This window comes from Cornus florida, unplaced genomic scaffold, assembly GCF_030987335.1.
Source record: "Cornus florida cultivar Cherokee Brave unplaced genomic scaffold, ASM3098733v1 CherokeeBrave_3.0.0_Hap2_Chr07, whole genome shotgun sequence".
NCBI classification, from domain to species: domain Eukaryota; kingdom Viridiplantae; phylum Streptophyta; class Magnoliopsida; order Cornales; family Cornaceae; genus Cornus; species Cornus florida.
The window spans coordinates 59,201,220-59,211,765 of NW_026775577.1; the positions used below are offsets into that span (position 1 = coordinate 59,201,220).

Consider the following 10,546-nt stretch of genomic DNA (forward strand, 5'->3'; position numbering starts at 1 on the left):
AAGTGGAGGTGGAATGTACTTCCGTTGAAAACCGCCTTGGGAAGGGTTTGAGCCCTCTCCTTGGTTTTTCCAAGAGAAATTCGGATGATTCCTCCAACTTAGATTATAGTGAGTACCATAAGGATTGTTCCCTTGGTTCACAAAAGCTGCATTGACTTGTTCATTAGGTTCATTTTGCACTTGTCCGTGAGGACAATGAGAAGTAGAATGAAGGACACTAAAACAAGTCATACATGTTTCATGATGAGAATGGTTAGGGAAGGAAGATACTTGGTTCGCCGAATTTTGGTTAATCAAGATTGATCAAACCTTTGAGATAAGGACTTCATTTCGGCGGCTATTTCAGTTGAGTGGTCGACTTGATGTAAGCCCACACTCTTTCTACCTTATGAATTTCTACCATTCTTGGATGATAATGTTCTATGCAAAGAATTTTCGCTCATGCTCTCATAAAGACGCCACACGTCATCCTCATGCCTATCAATGTATGAGCCACCCATAGAAGCATCAACCATGCCTTTGTAATTGTCCGATAAGCTCTCAAAGAAATATTGAACTAATTGCCATTTGGGCATGTCATGATGTGGACATTTCCTAAGCAATTCATTAAAGCGTTCCCATGCCTCATGAAACGTTTCTCCATCCCTATGTGAAAATTCTCGAATTGAGGTTCTCATGGCGTTAGTCTTAGAAACCGGATAATACTTCTTCAAGAACTCTTGTTGCATTTATGCCCAAGAAGTGATTGAAAAAGGCCTAAGATTGTTAAACCAATACTTTGCCTTATCTTTTAAGGTGAATGGAAAAAGTTTGAGTCTTAAAACCTCTTCCGGCATGTTCGTATATTTTACGGTGGAACATACTTTTAGAAACTCATCCAAATGTTTGTACGGTTCTTCACTTGGAAGTCCATGATTGTTAGGAAGCATTTGAATGGTTTGTGACTTAATTTCATAGTGATGTGCTCTAAATGGTGGCAATTGAATGCATGTGGGTGCATTATATTCATTAGGCACATAGTGATCTCTTAAAGCAAGTGGAGGATTAGCAATTTGAGGTGCAACATGGGCACCTTGATTTTGATTTCCTTGAATGATGGGAGGTTGTGGATTATACATTGGCCTTGGCATTTCAAATGGAACTTGGCCTTCTTGTTGTTATGGTTGGTGAATGAATGGCCTAGGGATGCCTAATGGTGCTTAAATGTTCTCATAATGCACAATTTGGATGAAGGATACCTTGTTGGTCTATGTGACCAAGGTCCTCTACATTCTCTTCATTATGGCCTTCCATTGATGTAATGGATTGGGTAGAACTAGAACTTCCTCTTCCTCTAAGATTTCTAACTACGGATTCAAGATGCAAATCAAGAGGAACAAGAGTTGGTCTTAGTGATCTACGACCATGCATGCACAATGTAAAAACACATAAACACAATGAATGATCAAACACTTCAACTTCACAACAATTTCAATGAAACTTCCTCCACAAATACTTAACCCATACTCCTATGCTTTAACAACAATGATGCAAAGAACAATTAAGATTGCCTCCACGCGGGCTCACGATTTAACTAAGGGATTGAGTAAGAAAAAGCTCACAAAGGTCCTTTAGCACTTCAATTCCAAATATAAAGCTTAGCTTAGCAAATTTTTTTAAAATTTTTAGCATTTTTCCTTGCTTGCTTAGCTCATTTGCTTGGATGCTCCTTTGATTGGTTCCTAGCTCAATGCTCCTTCACTAAGATGAACAAACACAATAAGTAATCTAAAGAAAAATAAAAACAAAGTAAAGACACGATCAAAAGAGTACTAATTCCTAATGAATTCCACAAATACGACGTTACCTAATCCCTAGCAACGGCGCCAAAAACTATGGTGTGTTGCCGCACCACAAGCTTAAGAGTGTCCAATTAAGACGAGGGCCAAGTTTTACATTTATAAAAGCAACTACAACCTTCACTAAAAATATAGCTAGGGTGAGTAGGGATCGTCCCAAGGGATTGGAGTCATACTTGGTTGTGGAATCGCTATTAGGGTTAGTAGGTCGAGTGATCAAACAAATGATTGGTTGGTTGATTAAACTAGAGAGCAAATTAAACTAAATAATTGAATACAATAAAGAGTAAGAAAGAGAGAGGGAAATCTTGGGGTGTAGAGGTCACCACCAAGTAATGTTTTTCTACACCCTTAACTAGTGACTAATGAGGGAAATGTGTGTTGCAATATTGATGTGTGTGTGTGTGTTTGGTTGATTCAATTAGCAAGGGTGACCAATTAAGCATACATTGTCTGATCAACATGTGAAAAGCACAATATATCTAGCAATTAAGTATATATTGTCTAAATAGCATGTGAAAAGCACAACATATCTAGCAAGTCATTAATCATTTCATTAAGGTCACAAGCCAAATACACCACAGGTTAGAGACATATGCTACTTGCATTCAAAAGTATGGAACATCAAACAACAAGCATGGATTGTCCTCCCATCTAACAACTATGCTACCATTACACTACAATTAAGCTAATGACATGAAATTAAACTAATTAAGCTAAGGGAGAGGCACAATTCATCAAGAAATGAGCATGGACCATCTAGAAAATCACAAGAGCATTCTTTTAAGCACAATGTTTTGACAATCTCTAGATCTATAACATTAATACACATAGACATGCATCAATAACACAAGAAATAGAGACAAACATATGAACATCTATTCTAACATACATAGACATATGGATAGAATGAAATGATCAATTGGAAGCATTAAACCACATAAATCATTGAATAAACAAGATCTATATATATATAAGTGCCAAAACATGTATTACAACACTAATCCCTCAATAATACACAAAATCAAGATGTAGAAAGCATGTTTGGGGCTAACTCTAGCCCCAAGAGGATGTCTAGACACTCATGGTAGTGCTTCTCCAACCCTCAAGGGCTAACTCCATGGTAGAGATTTGCTCCTTGGTTGATGAAGAGTCTCCAATGGTGTCTCTAGCCTCCTACTCCTCTAAGCTTGCTCTCCAAGAGATGATATGATATGGTATGATGTGATATTAGCTCCCCTTTGTAAAAAGCAATCCTTATCCTTATATAGGTAGGTCAAATGACACCCAAAATGAGCTGGGGTCATGCACACAATATTCCCCAATGATTGGATAAAGGACAACTTTCAATGAGCTGGAAATTTAACTTTTTCGCACTGGATGAAGTTCGATCGATCGAACCTTGGACTTGGATCGATCGAACATAGCTGAGATCCATCGAACTTAGGCTGGATCGATCTTCATTGGTGGCACTTTTTGGATAAAGACAAATCTGAAATATTTTGAGGATATTTTTGGGAAAAGGACAAAAGTGGTTGGTAGGGTGGTACAACTAGATAAGATCAATCATTTTGATAAGGAAAGAGCAGTTCAATCGCTCGAAGAATGATGTTGGATCGATCGAACTTTTGAGATCTGTGAAAATGTCATCATGGCTCTAATCCATCTTGAAGTGCTGAGATTGATCATGTTGGATCGATCGAACTTTGATCTGAGATCGATCGAAGATGTTGGATCGATCGAACCTTGATCTGAGATCGATCGAAAATGTTGATTTCCACCTTTTTCTTCCTTTTGCTTCCACTTGGCTCCTTTCTTTGATTTATCCCAGAATTGCTTCATTTCTGCTCTTATTTGCCTGAGTTAGCTTATTTTCGGGATAAGTGCCTGAAAATGAAAATAATACGAAATCAATCTAAAATGATAAAGTAAGATAGATAAAGGTACTAGAATGTCTACGCTTAAGGGGTTGAAATACGCACTTTTCAGCCCTCATCAATGGTGTTCAAACGTTTTTCTTGAATGAATGTTTTCATAGTCTATGCCTAGGGAAGACGAGTTATTCTACAACATTAGTTAGAAATAAGAAGGTAGATAATCCGTGCCAACCGAAGATAGGTTACTATTAATTAAAACTCATGAAACATTTTTCTTTAAATTGAATTAAATGAATGTTATTTCATGGTGAAGTCAATCCCTAAGATCTTCTTTCTCTGATCTCAATCTTTATTTAGTTTAATTTTATTTATAATATTTGATCACAACACATCAAACAAATCTTTCTTTTAAGTTAGAATAGTATTAATTGAAGACTTGACAATCCACCATAGTCCCTGAGGTTCGACCCCCTCTAAGTAGCCCTATCCTATAAATGATTCATTCTATTGTGAGTGGTATTTTATTATTAACACTGTCAACGGCACATCAGGAAGCTGGTGGCAGTGGTGGTGATGAAAGGTGGTGGAAGGCAATGGTAATGGTGGTGGTGGTGGAAGTCAGTGGCGGTGGCGGTGGCGGTGGCGGTGGCGGTGGAAGGCAGTGGCGATGGTAGTGGTGGTGGTGGAAGGTAGTGAAAAGCGATGGCGGTGGCGGTGGTGGTGGTGGAAGGCAATGACGGCAGTGGTGGTGGCGACGGTGGTGGTGGTGGAAGATAGTTTTTGTACCCCTAATTTTAAAAAGATAGTCTCGGTATTTTATTAATTGTTTTAATTATATTTTTAATTATTTATTTGATTTCTTGACTGTTTGTTTAATTGTTTATTTGAATTAATCGATTATGTGTTTACTTGAAATATTTGTTTATTTTAAATTGGGTGCTAAATGATGTGTATTTGTTGTTTAACTGTTAGGTGTTTACTTGTAATTATTTGCTAAGAATTAAATGGTTGAAATGTTATCTTCTTTGTTTTATTTGATTATTTTATTTTATTTTAAGGATTATAGTTAGTAGTAATGGACCAAACCCACGGATCGCATAGATTACTTGGATAGGTTTAAATGGGTATGGATACGACCTATGGATGGTTATAAATATATATATGGGTATATATGTATATAAGGATATTATTATAATTGTAGCTATTATTATTAATTACTGATTAATAGTTATATAATTAATATATTATATGTAATTATAAGTTATATATATTATATTATATGTAATATTATCACGTTAAGGCAGACAGAGTATATATGTCTATAGATAAATGAATATATATATATATATATATATATATATATAGTTAATATATAGAGTAACCATATTAGTTTTTTTTTTTTTTTTTTCCCTTTTACTTATCTTTCACGCCAGTTTTAGGAGTTGTAATGGGATTGGGATTAGGGTTTTATTTTATGCCTATTTATATACATATTATAAGTCTGCATAAGGTTGTTACAAACCATTAAGCAGATATAGAGAGAGGACGTGAGAATAGAGAGAGCCGAGAGTTTTAAGAGGAAGAAGGAGATTCGGCCAAGGGAGTTCAAGGCTGAACCCAAGGGGAAGAAAGGAGGGTCCGTGCGTGGGCTAGCACGGAATAGCAAAGAGGTTTGACGGCAACGTAAGTCGCCGGAAAATCAGAGAAGAAAGAATTAAGGTTTTGATCCAAAAACCTTATAGGCAAGTTCTTCTGTTACTTTCTCCCTTTGATCTATGTTTCTATACATGCCTAGGATATTCCAGGAGACTTAAACAATTAAACTGAATTATTATGCATGCTTAATTGAACTAGACAGAGGATTGTATGTTTTTAGTTTTATGTTCTTGATTTCTTTATTCTTAGATTGTTGATGCATGAACTGTTGTTTAAGTTGAATCTTTGCATACTAAAACACTTAAAATAATTTAGTATGGACATATGGGACTTAGATTAGAGTTTAAGACTCTTAACTATGGAGTTTTAGGGTTTACAAGGGCTAAACCGGCGAAGAAGACATTTTTAACACCAATTGAGCCGACTCAGTTGGAACTGAGCCGACTCGATTGGTAATCAAGCCGACTCGGTTGACAACCGAGCTGACTCAGTTGGCAACCGAGCCTGCTCTGTTGGGCTGCGACTTGGGTTTTTGAGTTTTAAGGACCATAATCGTTTTAAACTGGATTTAATCCTTACAGATGGGTTTAATGGACATAGGAAGATCCCAGAATGCATAATATACCTATATATGCTAAGAAGGTGGATAGTTTGGAAATTAAATAACCTATATGTTATTTAGATTTGATGAAAGGATTAATTTAATTGCTTCAACAATTGAAATTAATGTTTAAACGGTTTTAAACATTGTTTATGAAACTTTATATGGTTTAGCTGGGGTGTAGGTTAGTTACTTGGAAGATAAGTTAGCTATATGCTATTTAAACTATTGTATTGCCTAAATAAATGCAATATTTATCTGTATGATGTGTATTATATTATCTCTAGATTAATTGATGTATCATTTATTTATTTTATCAATTATTGGACTATATGGATGTGATGCACCAATATGGGATAGTGGCATCTTAGGGATGGATTAACTAATAAAAAGTTAAGTCCTACCTACTTGGATATATAAGGGAATGGATTAACCATAGAGTTAAGTCTTACATATTTGCATCAGGCCACTGTATCAGATGGATGACATTTTTTGTGTTTGGCTTATACGGACTTTATATATATATGATTGTGGTGCCATGATATGAGCTTGAGTCTCAGGATTATTGTTAGGGTGTGTATATTGCCTAGGATGGATAACTGGATATAGTAGATGTCTGGGTGCCCTGGTAGGTCTAGGTACACATGCCCACTTTATGTGCGATTTGCATATCACCTTTTATTCAGGTTGAGACAGACCTATAGTCCAATGAGCGTCTTTAGTGTGTATTTATATATATATGGACTATTTAGCTATTGTTGAGTTGTCTAGGATGTATATGTGTATCGGGTCTCTGTTTGGATTGTAATAGAGTAGAATTTGTTCGTGGGCCTGACCCACTATTATTTTTCAGGTATTCTACAGTTCCAGTGTTAGAGCTTGTTCGTGCCGAGCAGAGACAGTTACTCACTCTTCCGACTACGTAGGACTATTCTTCATGTTTTAGTTTTGAATTTTTCTTTTAGTTCAGTTATTTTATTTCCAGTTGGGATATTATTAGGAGTCCACTAGATGGATTCCCGAGTTGTAATAATATTGAAGGTTTTGGAAATATTGCATTATTTAATTAAAATTTTAAGGATTATTTTTTAGATTTCTTTCAGCTTATTTATTATTTTATTCTTTGTTTCTTTTGTACTCATTGCTTGTTTATATACTTACTTGTTTGGCATCCCTCGGATATGTGCTCGGAATTGATCACCCGTGGCTCTAGAATTGAAGGGTATCACAGTTGGTATCAAAGTACTACAGGTTTAGTGTCTCTAGGGTTATGTAACGACCCACTCCACCATATGGTATGATATTATCCGCTTTGAGCCTGAGCCCGCACGGTTTTACTCTTGGGCTTCACCCTAAAAGGCCTCATACCCATTGGAGATTACACACTTACATAGAAGCACTTCACCTTTCCTTTACCCAAGTGATGTGGGATTGTGCACCCGTAGCTCGCCAGTATGGTAGCCTGTCATTGTCTCACACTCGCCCACGGCACACCCACCCACAGGGTCATCACAATCCACCTCCCTTGGAGGCCCGACGTCCTCATCGACACACTTTCGGCTAGGTCAGGCTCTGATAACATTTATAACGACCCACTCTACCACATGGTATGATATTGTCCGCTTTGGGCCTGAGCCCACACGGTTTTGCTCTTGGGCTTCACCCCAAAAGGTCTCATACCAATTGAAGATGACATACTTACATATAAGCACTTCACCTTTCCTTTACCCAGGCGATGAGGGACTGTGCACTCGAAGCTCACCAGTGTGGTAGCCTATCAGTGTCTCGCACCCGCCTATGGCACACCCGCCCACAGGGTTATCGCATGTTATTTCATAATAAGACTTCCACGCAGCGTATTCTCTGGTTTAGAGCTTAAGTTTAGGATTCGTTGTATTTCTTTATGGTTCATTTAAAATCGTATTGATATATGTCTTTCTATGTTAACAGAATGGTTAACACTAGAAGCAGATGGAACAATCAGAGAAATAGGCAGTGAAGGGAAGCGGCATGTAGGCAGCAAGATCTCCTACAGCATCAGCTAATGAAGGAAGAGCAGTAATTGCCTAGGTTTCAGGACAATGGTGGTCAGTTGCATGTAGAGCAGGAGGAAGTTCAGCAGACTCGGGATCAGGGAAGAGATCCAGAGTATCCTCCTCAACTCAATGACCTCATTGCTTGAGCTACAGAAATAGGTGTAACAGCTACACTTCGGAATTAGCCACAGGTACAGTAGGCACCTATATCCGCACCAGTGGTTTAAACTGATCCTTAGAAAAAGGCTAGGAGTTCTTTCATAAAGGGGAGCCCACCTGAATTCTTAGGCTCCACCGATACGAAAGCAGCTCACCAGTGGAAGAAGGACATCGAGTGACAGCTTCGCATGGTTAAGTGCACAGAGGTTTAGAAGCAGATACATGCTACCTTCAAGCTTGTCGGGGATACACTACAGTGGTGGGAGTCAGTTACCACCGCAGAGAAGAGGACTTCATTGACCTATGATCAGTTCATTGCTTGCTTCAATGAGAAGTACTTTCCATGTGCAGTCAGGACAGTTATAAAGATAGAGTTCCTTAATCTAGAGCAGGGGAACATGACAGTGGCAGAGTATGAGCAACAGTTCACACGCTTATCTCTTTTTGCTCTAGAGGAGGTGGATACCGAGGAGAAGAAACCTAATAGTTTCATTAAGGGACTTATGTGGTCTATTAAGCGATCTATTACAGGTAGTCCAGCCTACACTACTTATGCTCAGGTGGTAGATGCCGCTCTACAATAGTATCAGTTAATCATGGACTTCAGATAGGCTAAGGGTGAGAAGCGGGGTGACAAAGACTTTGCTAACCAGTCAGCTGAGAAAGGGGTGGCAATGGACACCAAAACAATGATAAGGGAAAATTCTAAGACAGCAGTCTTGGAAGAAGCAAAAAGGTGGTTCAGATACTCACAGGAATGGGGCACCTATTCAGAGGCAACAGGATGGGGGACCATAGGTAGGACAGGGCCAGCCACAGGCTAACTGACAAAGGAGGCCGTTTGGCACTTTCCAGGGTAGTTGCTACACTTGTGGAGAGTTTAATCACACTTCCAGGCAGTGTCCTAAGGCAGGATAAGGACAGGGATAACATGTGCAGTAGGGACAGAGGGCACCATTATCTTTACCCACTCCACAGATTTAACGGATTCAGGGACAGACATATCCAGCTTTACCAGCACCGCCACAGCCTCAGGAACAGGCACCGCAATAGTTGTATTATGGCAGGGTGTACAACCCCATGCCACAGGATGTTCAGACACCTTAGACTATTGAGGGTATGTTTCCTATTCATGATACACATAGCCGTATTTTATTTGATACGAGTACTACACATTCATTCATGTCTAAATCATCTATTGTATTATCTGGGATGACGACGCGAGTATGCGATAGACCTCATGGTATTTCTACACCTTTAGGCGATACTGCCATTTTACATGAGAGTGATGGGCCTGTGACACTAGATATTAGTAGACTTAGATTTCTAGCCAATCAATTGGTCCTGGACATGCACACTTATGATGTGATATTTGGAATGGATTAGTTATCTCACTACCATACCCAAGTTAATTGTTATGATAGGTCTATTGTTTTCACTATACCTAGTCAGGATATGTACGTCGTCACTATGCCACATTCTAACGGGGTTTCTAGCACCTATTTGTTCTATATAGAGGAGGAGACTGAGGAGGAGATTACTGTGTCACTTGATAGCATACTAGTTGTACAAGAATTTCTGGATGTTTTTCAAGAGACTCTAAAGTTGTGACCTAGTCGGGAGATAGACTTCATGATTGACTTAGCTCCACGTACTATGCTTATTGTTATAGCACCATACAGGATGGCACCAGTGGAGATACGAGAGCTGAGGGATCAGATTCAACAGTTGCTCAGTCAGGGTTTTATTCGTAGGAGTACTTCACCCTGGAGAGCACCAGTTTTGTTTGTGAAGAAGAATGATGGTTCACTTCACCTGTGTATAGATTGCAGGGAGTTAAATAAGGTTATTATTCAGAACAAGTACCCTTTGCCCAGAATTGATGATCTTTTTTATTAATTGAAGGGAGCTACTTATTTCTCTAAGATTGATTTATGTTCTGGATATCATCAACTTCGGGTTAGGGAGCAGGATGTTCCTAGGACAGCATTTCTCACTAGATACGGTTCTTATAAGTTTCGCATCATGCCTTTCGAATTGACTAACACAGCAGCAGTCTTCATGAATTTAATAAACAGAGTCTTCAGGGCTTACTTAGATTAATTTGTCATCGTCTTTATAGATGATATTTTGATCTATTCTAAGACAGAGGATGATCATGTTAGACATCTTCGCACAGCATTGCAGATGCTTCGTGAACACCAGTTATATGCCAAGTTTGAGAAGTATGAATTTTGGCAGTGAGAAGTGAAGTTTATGGGTTACGTGGTGTTAAAAAGAGGAATAACGGTAGATCCAGCCAAGGTTTCTGCAGTGGTAAAGTGGGGACAGCCTACTTCACCTACAGAGATTCGGAGTTTCCTCGGATTGGCAAGATAC

The 10,546-nt window shown here is 38.6% G+C and overlaps 1 pseudogene; it reads left to right on the plus strand.

Moving 5' to 3' along the window:
* Positions 1–573: 573 nt before the first annotated feature.
* LOC132267765 (small nucleolar RNA R71) lies at positions 574–672 on the plus strand (annotated as a pseudogene).
* The last annotated feature ends 9,874 nt before the right edge of the window (positions 673–10,546 follow it).